This window comes from Lemur catta, chromosome 7, assembly GCF_020740605.2.
Source record: "Lemur catta isolate mLemCat1 chromosome 7, mLemCat1.pri, whole genome shotgun sequence".
Taxonomy (NCBI): domain Eukaryota; kingdom Metazoa; phylum Chordata; class Mammalia; order Primates; family Lemuridae; genus Lemur; species Lemur catta.
The window spans coordinates 82,849,475-82,861,889 of NC_059134.1; positions in this window are offsets into that span (position 1 = coordinate 82,849,475).

Genomic DNA, 12,415 nt, shown 5'->3' on the forward strand with positions numbered 1-12,415 from the left:
CATGAAATACATGAATCTGTCTGTAGCACTGAGAGCTACGTGCCTGGCAAGTAGTAAGGACCATGTGAGTGTCCGGTATTGTTGTGGTTGTTATTAATACTCTACAGCCTCTTAAGAATGGGACAGAGAAGCAGGAAAATAGCAAATGACCCAATGAGACACCATTTCCCTTTGCCTCAAGAGATTTCTCCTGGCCAAGTAACACAGAAGTGCTGCCTCCAGGCCACTGCTCCCAGTCCCAGGGCTTATAACAATGAGCAAAGGGAAACCATCCGTTTCCAAAGCCAGCATTAAGTCTTCATATTAACAGAAAGTGTGGGAGGTGGAGGGGAAGAAGGGAAGGACAACTCTTTCTTCTACGCGCCAGCAATGGATTTCCCTTGAAGAGGCATTTCATGGTCACCCAGAACCTTGCCTGTTATAAGTATTTGATTAGGAGTATCCAATGGTGATTCTTTGTGTATCGCTATTGCTATGACACACTGTGCGCTCTCAGTGCTCTTTACCACTGAAAATACAGTCATTAGTGCCTTCAAATCAAATCAGATTAGAGAACTAATTCCAGAAACCCCAGAACCAATGCAAAAATATCATCCGAATCTGTTCCTTTAGAACCACTCTAGGTACCTAAAAGTACCAAAGGTAACACAAGACATTACCTACCTGATAGTGACTTGTGGATGTTAAGAGCCCTGGAGTTGATGTTTTCTTAACTTCTCTAACTTGATCATTGTTATGAATTGAATGTTTGTGTTTCCCCAAAATTCATATGTTGAAATTCTAACTCCCACTGTGATAGTATTAGGAGGTGAGACCTTTGAATAATATTAGGAGGTAGGGCCTTTGGGAGGTGATTAGGTCATGAGGGTGGAGCCCTCATGAGTTGGATTAGTGTTCTTAGAAAAGGGGCCCCAAATAGTTTTCTCCCCTTGTTTCCGCCATGCGAGGATACAAGGAGAAGGTGGCAGTCGGCAACCCGAAAGAGGGCCTTCTTCAGAACCCAACCATGTCACACTCTGATCTTGGCCTTCCAGCCTCCAAAACTGTGAGAAATGAATTTCTGTTGTTTATAAGCCACCCAGTCTATGGTACTTTGTTATAGTGGCCCAAACAGACTAAGACAGTCATGATTATCAAACAAATGATGGCTTTAGTAAGGACCATAAATACAGTTTAATTAGTGACCCCGGCCCATGGCCCTGTGAAGGCTTCTCTTTGAGATGCCCTGAAGCTGCCTTTTGCAATGGGGACTAAGGGAAAGTCAGCCAGGCTTAGCTGCCCTGGGTGGGCCTCACGGGGCTTGGGGGCTGGAAATAAAGGACTTTCTGGAGAGAACTGGCAAAGGACCAGGTTTAATAGCTGTGAGTCTCTGATGAAAACCGCAGGTTCTCACGGCCTTCAGGACAGACAGGGTTGACAGATGATCTAGTTTGGGAAGGAGAAGCTCTTACCAGAATGCCTGAGTACAAGGAAGGCCTGATTTGAAGGAAAAAAATCCACACCTAGGACTGGCATCCAAGGGAAGTACTCTTAGCATCCTCAGGATTTTTTCTTCTCAGTAAAGAATCACACGTCTTTAGGATTATGGAAACTTACTTTAATTTGGTTTTGTCAGCATCCTTTGTCCCACAGTCTAATAGAGGGCACTCTACTCCATGCCACGAAATCACCTTTTAATAGTTGAACTCTCTATTTTATGATGAAGAAACTGAAGCCCAGAGTCATAGAGCAATGTAGTAATAAAGGCCTAGAACCCAAGGCCCCCGACTTGAGTCTAGTTCTCTGCCCTCTGAGCCACACTGCCAAAACACGATTTTTCAAATGTCTTCCTAAACAGATCACTCCTCTCTTTTACAAAGTCAGCAGGCCACTTCCCTGCAGATAATTTTATCCACAAACTAATTTTGAACACTCTAAAGCTGCAGTCTCCAACCCCTAGGCTGCGGACCGGTACTGGTCCGTGGCCTGTTAGGTAAGAGGCCACAGAGCTCCGCATCCCCCCAACCTCCCGCCACCTCTCCCAGTTGTGGAAAACTTATCTTCCGTGAAATCCGTCCCTGGTGCCAGAAAGGTTGGGGACCACTCCTCTAAAGCATGTCTCGTCATGAGCTGGAGCATCTGCCGGGATGGGGAGGGAGGATCCTGCTTTAGTTTTGGTACTGAACTGAACTGGGAGAAGGCTCAGTCAAGCAACCCTGCCGATTCAGAGTGACTAGGGGATGGTCTGTCTGAATCATCTAATGCTTCTGCTCATGTTTGTTGAATGAATGAATATGGGGAACATTAGAATATAATAACAGCAATTCTATTGAATTTAATTCAATCTTTCTTCCCATAGTGCCTCAAGGTCATAATAGTGAGGATGAATCACCACTCTAGAGAACTCAGTTGATGGAGAACAGGGTTAGCAATCTTCCCATTAGCATATTTTTGGTAATTGGCTGACCTTAATGTAGAAGTTGAGGGTGACCAAACTGGCTCTTTTCTCTCTCTCTCTCTCCCCTCCTCTCTCTCAAAAGTAAATTCTTGATATCTTCGTTTGCTTATCTTCATTTAGCATGTTAGGGAAGTAAAATACCTTGAGGAATGCACACACACACACGCACACACCTCTAGCTATCTGAGTCTCTGGTTGACTGGACAATGGGTACCCAGTAGAAAGGGTCATCACACAGAGGATTATGTCTTAAACTTTTGCCCTGAAATCTGTGTTAACAAGGCTGAGGACATGCCAGGGGTCACTTGATTCTTCACACTTCATTAAGGAGTGTGAATACTGATGCCACAAGGCAGAAACCAGCCCACTGACACAACTGACAACCAGACACAGAGCAACTTGGTTCTGGGTTCGAGAAAAATGAGGTCAATTTTTAAAAATAATTTTTAAAAATTCGATGGCCAGTTGTAGTTTAAATTAGTACATTTTTGCATAGGCAATGAATTAAAACACAATGAATAGTAATCAGAGAAACACATTCAGTAAATTAAATAGTAACAGAATATTAAGTAGTGAAGCCATTTTTGAACTTACTGCTTTTCAATTTAAGTTTAATGTTTGTAAATTTTTCACTTATTTTTGAAGTCACAAATTGATATTTATCTACATTCAGGTAGGTTCTTCTGGCTCATGTCCAGAAGGCTTGGTCCTCTTGAGAGTAGTAGTCTTTTTTTTTGTTGTTTTTTTGAGACAGTCTTTCTCTGTTTCCCAGGCTGGAGTGCAGTGGCCTCACCATAGCCCACTGTAACCTCAAACTCCTGGGCTCAAGAGATCCTCCTGTCTCAGCCTCCCGAGTAGCTGGGACTATAGATGCACACCACCACGCCTGGCTAATTTTTTAACTTTTTGTAGAGATGGGGTTTTACTGTGTTGCCCAGGCTGGTCTTGAACTCCTGACCTCAAGTGATCCTCTTGCCTCTGCCTCCCGAAGTGCCAGGATTACAGGTGTGAGTCACCGCAGCCAGCCAAGAGTAGTATTCTTTGCTCTTTTTCCAAGTACTTATTAACACCTTTCCCTGGTCAGGAATTATGCCAAATTATCGAGGCTACAAAGTGGATGGAGTAAGATACAGCCCCTGTCCTATGGGGACTGACATGGAGACTACACTGTCAAACATTTTTCTTCTTACAATGCCATCAATCTGAGTTTTATAGATGATCTTCCTTACACATCATACCATTTCTCTACAGTTTCTGCACACTCGATAAGGATACTTTCTTAGTTCTCTTTAAGATGTGCATATAGTGCAATTTACCCAGCCTCTCAAAAATTCTGCTGTCCTTTTTTTCCCCTTTAACTTATTTTTGGGGGGTTCTTTCTTGGATGCTAGCTATCAACCTGACATAATGGGGAGCTAAACCAAGGAGAATCTGCCATCTCTGACTCCCTGCACTGTGCTCAGTGGTCAAGGTTTTGTTATGTACCATTTTCCCCAGATTTTTTCTAGTTCATTTATCCCTAGATTTTTTTCTGCCATATTAATAAATCATCATTATCCACTGAAGCATTATTTTTAATAGTTAAATAGCACACAGAAATAGGCTATATGTACATCTGTAAGGAGTTGGTTAAACTGGTATTTCTATACAATGGAAACCTCTCCAGCCTTTAATAAGAATGAGAGATCTGTATGAGCAGGTATCTATGACACACTGTCAAGTTAAGAAAAAAAAAGGCAAATTGCAGAACACTATATGGTATGTGACCCCATGTAAAATATGGATGTGAATCTGGCCAGGCATGATGCCTCACACCTGTAATCCCAGCACTTTGGGAGGCCAAGGCAGGAGGATCACTTGAGGCCAGGAGTTTGGACCAGCCTGAGCAAGAGTGAGACCCATCTCTACCAAAAATAGAAAAATTAGGCTTGAGGCCAGGCACAGTGGTATATGCCTGTAGTCCCAGCTGCTTGGAAGGCTGAGGCAGGAGGATTGCTTGAGTTCAGAAGTTCCAGGTTGCAGTGAGCTATGGTGAGGCCATTGCACTCCAGCCTGGGAGACAGAATGAGACTCTGTCTCAAAATATATATATATATAGATATATGTGAATCCGTATAATATGTATATACATATATACACATATACATATATATACATGTAAGTATATTATAGCTGAATGGAAAAAGTTCTAGGAGATACACAAAGTTTTGACACTGAGGAGTCTAGCAAGTGAGTTAGAGGAGGGGCAAAAGAATGTCTCTGTAAATCTATACTATTGACTGTTTTGACAATGGATAGATAACTGCTTTTGTAAAAGATAAATAGAAAGGAGAAATGTATAATTATTTTCCTAGACGTTTCAAGACTCTATGTCTAGAGTTGCATAGCTATCGAGTTTTTATTCATTTTGATGTTACACTTATCTCCTTTTTTATAGCTTCAGTGAATTAAGGGCCCAGAGTGACAAGTGTGTGCCCCTTCTTCCCTATCTGCCACTTCTTCAGGTTCCCCAGCCCCTGGGATAATGAGCTATTCACAATTACTTGTAGCTTCCAGGCCACCTGCCATTTTTGTAACCATTCCTCTCTTGTCTTTTGCAAACAGTGTCATTTTAAAGCATCTCCCACATCTCCTGTGGAGCTCTGTCTGAAGCATTCCTGCTGTGGACAGGCTCTTAGTATTTCGCTGGTCTTTGCCGAGTGAACTTCACTGAGGCTCCTCAGACACTGTTCCTGGAGATCTTGGTCACATGACAGATAGACTTGGCCCTGGAAAATTTATCCACCAGCCCCTGAAAGGAAGCCAGAGAGGTATTGTTCTAATCCAGTAGGCTGGGAAACTGAGGCACCTAGGATTGATCACGTCTGCCTGGGCCACATGGGAGGTCAAAGGTGATGGGGTAATGTGGAAAAGGTATTGGGATCAAAACTCAGAGTCCCAAGCACAAATTCTTGCCATTACATTACATTTTCTTTAGGCTCCAGTTTCCTTGTCAGTAAAACAAGAATTGTTAGTATCTGTCTCCCAGAGCAGTGCTATTGCATGACAGTACATTTTTTTTTGCATATTATAAAGCACTATATATATGATAGGAGGACCAACAACCAGGAGATTAATTAACAGTAATATTCTTGTAGCTGCTTTTACAACTAGATTTGTTTGTTAAATTTTCTTATATGCCAAACAAAACTTTTAAAATTTCTTTCGAGCCTTTTAGAAGACATCTCTTCACTCTGAATAGTCTTATTTTTTACATTCAAGCTTTCTTTTCTTTTATACCCTAAATATTTCTCCAAACAGGTTTTAAAAGAGGCACACAAGTATCAGTTCCATGGAGAAGTCAACAATACTTTACCAGAATGCCATGCCAAATTGGATAGCACTCTGAAAGCAGATTAAAGTTGTTTCAGATGCTTCAAAGAGGAAGAAAAATCTAATCCCCCAAGGCTTCCTTTAATCCATATTCCTTAATTTCAGAAAATATCTCAAGTCTTTTAAAAAGCCCAAATATCATTTTACAGTTTGGAAGTAGTAATGGAGAACATTTCCAATTTTTTAGAACATTCTTCCTTTCTTAAAAAAAGAGCTCAGTAAAGCTGGGTTTCCTTCATAAAGGAACTGGCCCAAGTGGACAGTGGCCCTGCTCTCTTAGGGGTGGGATGGAGCAGCCACCCCCAGGGCTCTGAGCCTGGAGTTCACGGCTAATGACTACCTGGAGAATTCCTTAAAAAAGCAGAGTCAGGCATTTTCCCTGCTGTTTCTGGGTGTGATTCTCATGTCTGTCGTTGTGTGGAAGAACGCCCAGTCCCTCCACTACGTAACACTCAAGGCAAGAAAGTTTCCAAATGAGAAGAAAAACAAAGCTGGGTGCAAAACAGAGGCAAGTGAGACTATTTTTGCTGCTTCAGAAAACTGTTCTTCTGAAGCTACCTTCACCTGCTGTGAGGCAAACTCTTCCCTGATTCTTCTCTTGCAGCCACATGGAAACAGTTAAATCAGCCCCAGGTGTAACAATGAATATTCACTGAGACTAACAATGTGGCCCAGCACTGTGCTAAAGGTCCTGCATGCAGTATCTCTTTAAATCTCTTCTTTAAATCCTCAACAGCGATACTATTACTAGCCCTATTTTACAGATAAAAAGGCTGAGGTGTAGACAGCTAACTAAGCTGCCCAGGGTCACAGCTACTTAGTGGTGAAGCAGTATTTGAACCCAGATCTTTCTGACTCTGAAGTCTGTGCTTAACCAGCTGTAAAAGTACAGTTCCTAGGCAGTACGGGGGGGGGGGGGGGGAGACTATGTTGAACATTTCTTTTGTACCTCCACTCAGAATTTTATAATTAACAATAGCTACCTGTGTCTCAGTGAAGTGTGTGCTAAGTGTTTTACATGCATGGTCTCATTTAATGCTTCCTGGCAGGTTTAAATGGCAGAAACCACCCTGACCCTGGAGGAAACACTTTCTGCCTCCTCCATCAGACTCTTTTCTCCTAACTCCCCCATTTCCTTCCCTCTCCCTCTGCAGCTCAGAGACGCTGAGTGCATTCTGGTTGCATTTTACCTTGCCTTCGGCCTGGGCTAAAATGCAAACCGTGTAGTCAAGGAAGATAAGTGTTATCTTTTTGGGTGTTTCTGTTTTAGTTTGAGGAGAAGTTACAAGTGTCCCTCTCTGTTCTCCGTCTTCAGGACATCTCCCCGTAGACACGGTGCCAGAACAGTGACCTCAGACCACAGCTTGAACGCTGATTACAAGTAAAATCCAGCTCCAGAGGTGATAGAGTGTCCTTTCTTTAAAAAGGAGATAAAAATAGCTAAGAAACAACACTTTCCTTAGTTCTCTGAAAGGTTGGCATCCTTCCAGGATAGACTTATGTACTTTTTGTACTTGGAAAAAAAGCGATGGGATTTGGTCCAAAAATGGTCCTACAAACGAGAGAAATATGGAGCAGGCAGCTGGGGCGAAGCAGCCAAGTGGTACCACCAGCTGCAGGCCCATTAATTAACATTCCCTGGGATGTAGCGGTTCCCGTGACCTTGATTCTTGTTGAATTCAGAGATAATTTTTACAGAGCCTCTACTTTTCTCATTGTGGGTATATTTATCCAAGGAGTACCTTGCATATTTCCCCCCATCTCTCCAAGCAGTAAATTTATTCTAATTGCAAAGAGATATAGTAAAAGCCTGATTGAACACTTGGCAGTTTATAGAGATTTATTTCTGGGGCTTAAGGGGGTTTTTAGAGTGTGTGACTGGAGCGGGGTTGAGGGGAGCCGGGGAAAGGAGCCCAAGAGAAAATGTAAATTTAATGGATCTATAAAATGACCCTGCTGTAGATAAATGCTTGTTCCAAAGAAGTTTAAACAGCCTGACCCAAATCAGGGTCTGTGACAGCCAGTCCGACGCGAGGTGTCTGTAGCATTGCATATTTCTGTTTGGGTTTTCAGGTTTCCATGTGAAATTTGTTATTCCCCAGACACAATGGGGGTTGGGGGGGGGGAGTGGAATCTGTTTTCCAGAGGGAAGAAAGCATATTGAACTACACATTTCTAAGTACTAAAAGCTATGAAAGAAGCAAAAGTAAACCTCCAACACCTGCCCTTAAAATCACTCTGCCTTTTCTCTAACTCCCTTGAAGCTGAATTCTAAATTTTAAGCCTAGGATCCTGGAAGGCGGATCATGAGAGCCTGCCCTTTGTACCAGGATTTCAGTACAAGAACGGGGAGCCTTCCGAAGCCCACTTATCCCAGGCACTTCCAGCCGATAATGAGACAGACGGACATTTTATCCCCTAACGGGGCCACTGCTAAGAATAGGCTTTGCGTGCACACACTACTGAACTTTTCCCCGAAAACCTTCTAGGCTTTTGATCCCACGAGTGACATTCATCGTTTTTGCAGCTGCCTTGCAAGTTCTGCTGAGGATGAATTTTAGGGCTTTCAACTGTTGAATTGGTTATATTGTAAATCTCATCACTGTACTAAAATGAAGACATTTACTCTGGAGGAAGAGGCAAAACAATAAAGGGTCCTAAGTGGACCCTAGCGGGGAGGCAGGCCAGGGAGTGAAGGTACTGGCCTCTTTGGCCAGAGGCTAACCGGAAATTGAGTCAGCAGTTTGTGGGTTTCCCTGCACTTTTGGTTTTTTTTCAGGTATTGGCATAAGGAGCCCTTGGGGGAAATTATAACAGCCATACAGAAAAATGCAGTTTGACACGTTGTTATGAAGTTAATACCCATGTCAAGAAGTATAATATCCCTAACTCTCCCCCAAAGCTTCTCCCATGCCCCTAGAGATAACCACTATCACGGCTTTTATAGGAATCAATTCTTTGCTTCTTAAAATAATGACTTAGCACCTAAGTGTGCATCCATATAGCATATGGTTTAATTTTGTTTTTGAACTTTATATAAATGGAGTTAATGCATTGTTCTTTTGGGTCTGGCTTCTTTTGCTCAACCTTGCATTTGTGACAACTGCCACCTTGAATGTAACAGTAGTTCATATTCATCAAGGCATAGTATTTTTTATTTGCACTGCTGATGGACATTCGGGTTGCTTCCAGTTTGGGGATGTGACTAATCAGCCTGCGGGGAGCATTCTTGTGCATGTATGCTGACGCACACGACAATTTGTTCAGCTGTCAGGTTGAGGTCAAACAATCTTATTTGAACACAGTTTGAATCAAGGCTAGTCCTAAGTTTAATGGCAAAATCAGCAAGATTTGTCACTTGTTCATTCACTCAGTGAATACAAACCAAACTTCTATTATAGGAATGGCAAATATCTGACACAGGCTGCCTCTCCTCCCTTCTGTGCTCAGAGCAGACATTAGTAGTTTATAAGGCTGTTCTTTACTGTTGAATCCAGATATGGTTTCAGAATTCTTTGCAGCATAATCCTCAAGGCAATCACTGCTATGGATCACAGATGGATGGTGTGATGGTTAATTTAACGTGTCAAATTGGCTAGACCACAGTACCCAGATATGTGGTTAAACATTATTCTAGAATTGCTGTGAAGGTATTTTAAGATGAAATTAAAATTTAAATTAGTAGACTTTGTGTAAAGCAGATTACCCTCTATAATGTGGCTAGACCTCATCCCATCAATTAAACACCTTAATCAAAAAAAAAGACTGGGCCAGGCACGGTGGCTCACTCCTATAATCCTAGCACTCTGGGAGGCCAAGACGGGAGGATAGTTTGAGGCCAGGAGTTCAAGACCAGCCTGAGCAAGAATGAGACCCCCCCATCTCTACAAAACATAGAAAAAATTAGCCAGGCATGGTGGCATGCACCTGTAGTCCCAGCTACTTGGGGGGTTGAGGCAGAAGGATTGCTTGAGCCCAGGAGTTTGAGGTTGCTGTGAGCTATGATGATGCCACTGCCAGGGCAACAGAGGGAGACTCTGTCTCAGAAAAAGAAAAAAAAAAAGAAGAGGAAAAAAAAAGACTGACCTCCCCCCATCCCCCAAGGAAGAGAGAATTCTGCCAGCAAACTGTCTTTGGACTTGAACTGCACCTCTTCCCTGGGTTTCCAGCCTATAGCACACTATGCAGACTTCGGGCTTACCAGCCTTCACAGTCATGTGAACCAATTCCTTAACCGCCTCACCCACCTCCTGATATGTATGTCCCTCCTGGAGATTCTGTTTCTCTGGAAAACCCTGACTAACACAGGTGGCATACCATTTGCATAGGATTGTCTTGTGGCAAAGGAACAGAAAACCTCTCAAGCTAATTTAAGAGGAGGCTTTTAAAAAAAATAATTTTAATATTCAATATTAACCTCCTCAATTCCAATTCATTATAGCACTATTTGTATCTGTAATACTATAATATTTTCCAAAATAAAAATCCTCTGATTGTGTGTACAACTTCTCCCCAGTTTCTGAGTGTCATCATTTGCTCTCAGCCAATGAGACCTGGAGCAAAGCAACCAAACTGACTATTTATTCCCAGCCAATGAGCATCAACGTATGGTACTGTAGCCGCTCCAGGCCGTGGGTGAGGTCTTTACTGCACCACCTATGTTAAATGTGTCCTACGATGCATGTTGCTTATTCTGCCCTGGCCTCCCTTTCTGCCATCACTTTTGTGTTCTGGCAAAGAGTTTTACCCCAGACTAGCTGACTAGGGGATTTGGGAGGTAATATGAGACCTAAGGCAAAGAAATAAAAGACAGTATCATGCTGGGTGATAGGAGGCAGGTTTTCCAGCGGTCCTAGGTCCTCTGAGACATTGGATGACGCAGCAAAGGGTCTAGTTCAGAAAGCAAATAGGGGTAGGTGGGAATCCATTGACATTCTGTAGGGCTTTCACACAGGTCAGTGCGGCTTGGAAGAATTCACCAAAGATTGTATGAACGGGAGCTGGGAGCGATTACGGCAGGAGAATGGAAGAGCCATTGCTGGTGTACAAATCCTGGGTCAGATCTCCATGGTGACGGTTCTAGGTGGGCTCCTGCGGGCTGCCCCTGGAGACCGTGGGTGTGACAGCCAGGCTCTGCTCTGTCTCGAGGTGACTGTATGATCTGTCCTTTTGCTTCTCCTGCTTCTCCACCACATTTTCCTCTCTGCAGATCAGCCTCCTCTGCAAGGCTGTTGGTTCCTGCCACCCCATAAGGTGGGCTTGGCTTTGGCTTTGGGTCACTGCAGTAGGTGTTACTGATGTCCTGCCTAGTTTCTCTGGCCCATCTTGGAAGTCACCCGCAATAGTGGTAGGCAGTTCCCCACAGGCTAGCAACTCCCCGCCCCAGACACCCACCTCTCTCTCTCTGCAACATTTCTCCTGCTCCAGGGGGCTTACTGGGCTGCAGGCAGGCGCAGCCACAACCAGTGGAGGATGGGAGTCATTGGATAAATGCCCCAGTCTTTCTGTTCTCCAGTGGGACAATTCTGAGGTGCGTCCCACATGTCACAATGGGCTCAAGAGGGACTAAGCCACAGATTCCCAAGGTGGTAACCTGCTTGTTAATGCATCTTTTATTGACTTTTGTCTTTTCTCTGTCTCACTTTCCCCATCATCCCTTAGGCTTCCTGGGACAACCTCCCAAATAAACTTCCTATACTCTTGTCCTTATCCCAAGGTCATCTTTTTTTTTTTTTTTTTTTTGAGACAGAGTCTCACTTTGTTGCCCGGGCTAGAGTGAGTGCCGTGGCGTCAGCCTAGCTCACAGCAACCTCAAACTCCCAGGCTTAAGCGATCCTACTGCCTCAGCCTCCCGAGTAGCTGGGACTACAGGCATGCGCCACCATGCCCGGCTAATTTTTTCTATATATATATTTTAGTTGGCCAGATAATTTCTTTCTATTTTTAGTAGAGACGGGGTCTCGCTCTTGCTCAGGCTGGTCTCGAACTCCTGACCTCGAGCGATCCACCCGCCTCGGCCTCGCAGAGTGCTGGGATTACAGGCGTGAGCCACCGCGTCCGGCCCAAGGTCAGCTTTTGGAGGTCCCAGTTCTGTGTGACCCTCCAATGGCCACGTTTTCTGACTCCTAGGCCCTGTTACTCCTGCTTCAAAATCTTGTGAGGAAGTCTGACTTGTCAATCCGAGGTCATGTGTGCGTGTCTGGTTCACTTAGCTGTGCCCAGGGCCATGGGCTTAGTGTACTGAGGACATGAATGATGTTTCTAGCACATCTGACTCCTCTATGCCAAGTGTTGTACTAGGCAACAGGGCACACAGAGAATCAAACTCAGTTCCTGCCCTTACAGAGATCTGGTAGGAAATAGACTTGTAAATAATACTCATATTACAAAAAGAATAGCTCATTTTGTACAAGTGTGTTGGAAACAGAATAACCATAGACTGGGGTATTGAAGGGTGGATAGGAGCTCACCAGGGGAAAAGGAGAAGAGAGGATTTTCCAGATGGAGGAAACAGTGGCAAAAGTAAGAAGAGGTGAGAGAACACATAATACAGATGTTCCTTGATTTACGGTGGGGCTGTCTCCAGATAAACCAATCATAAATTGA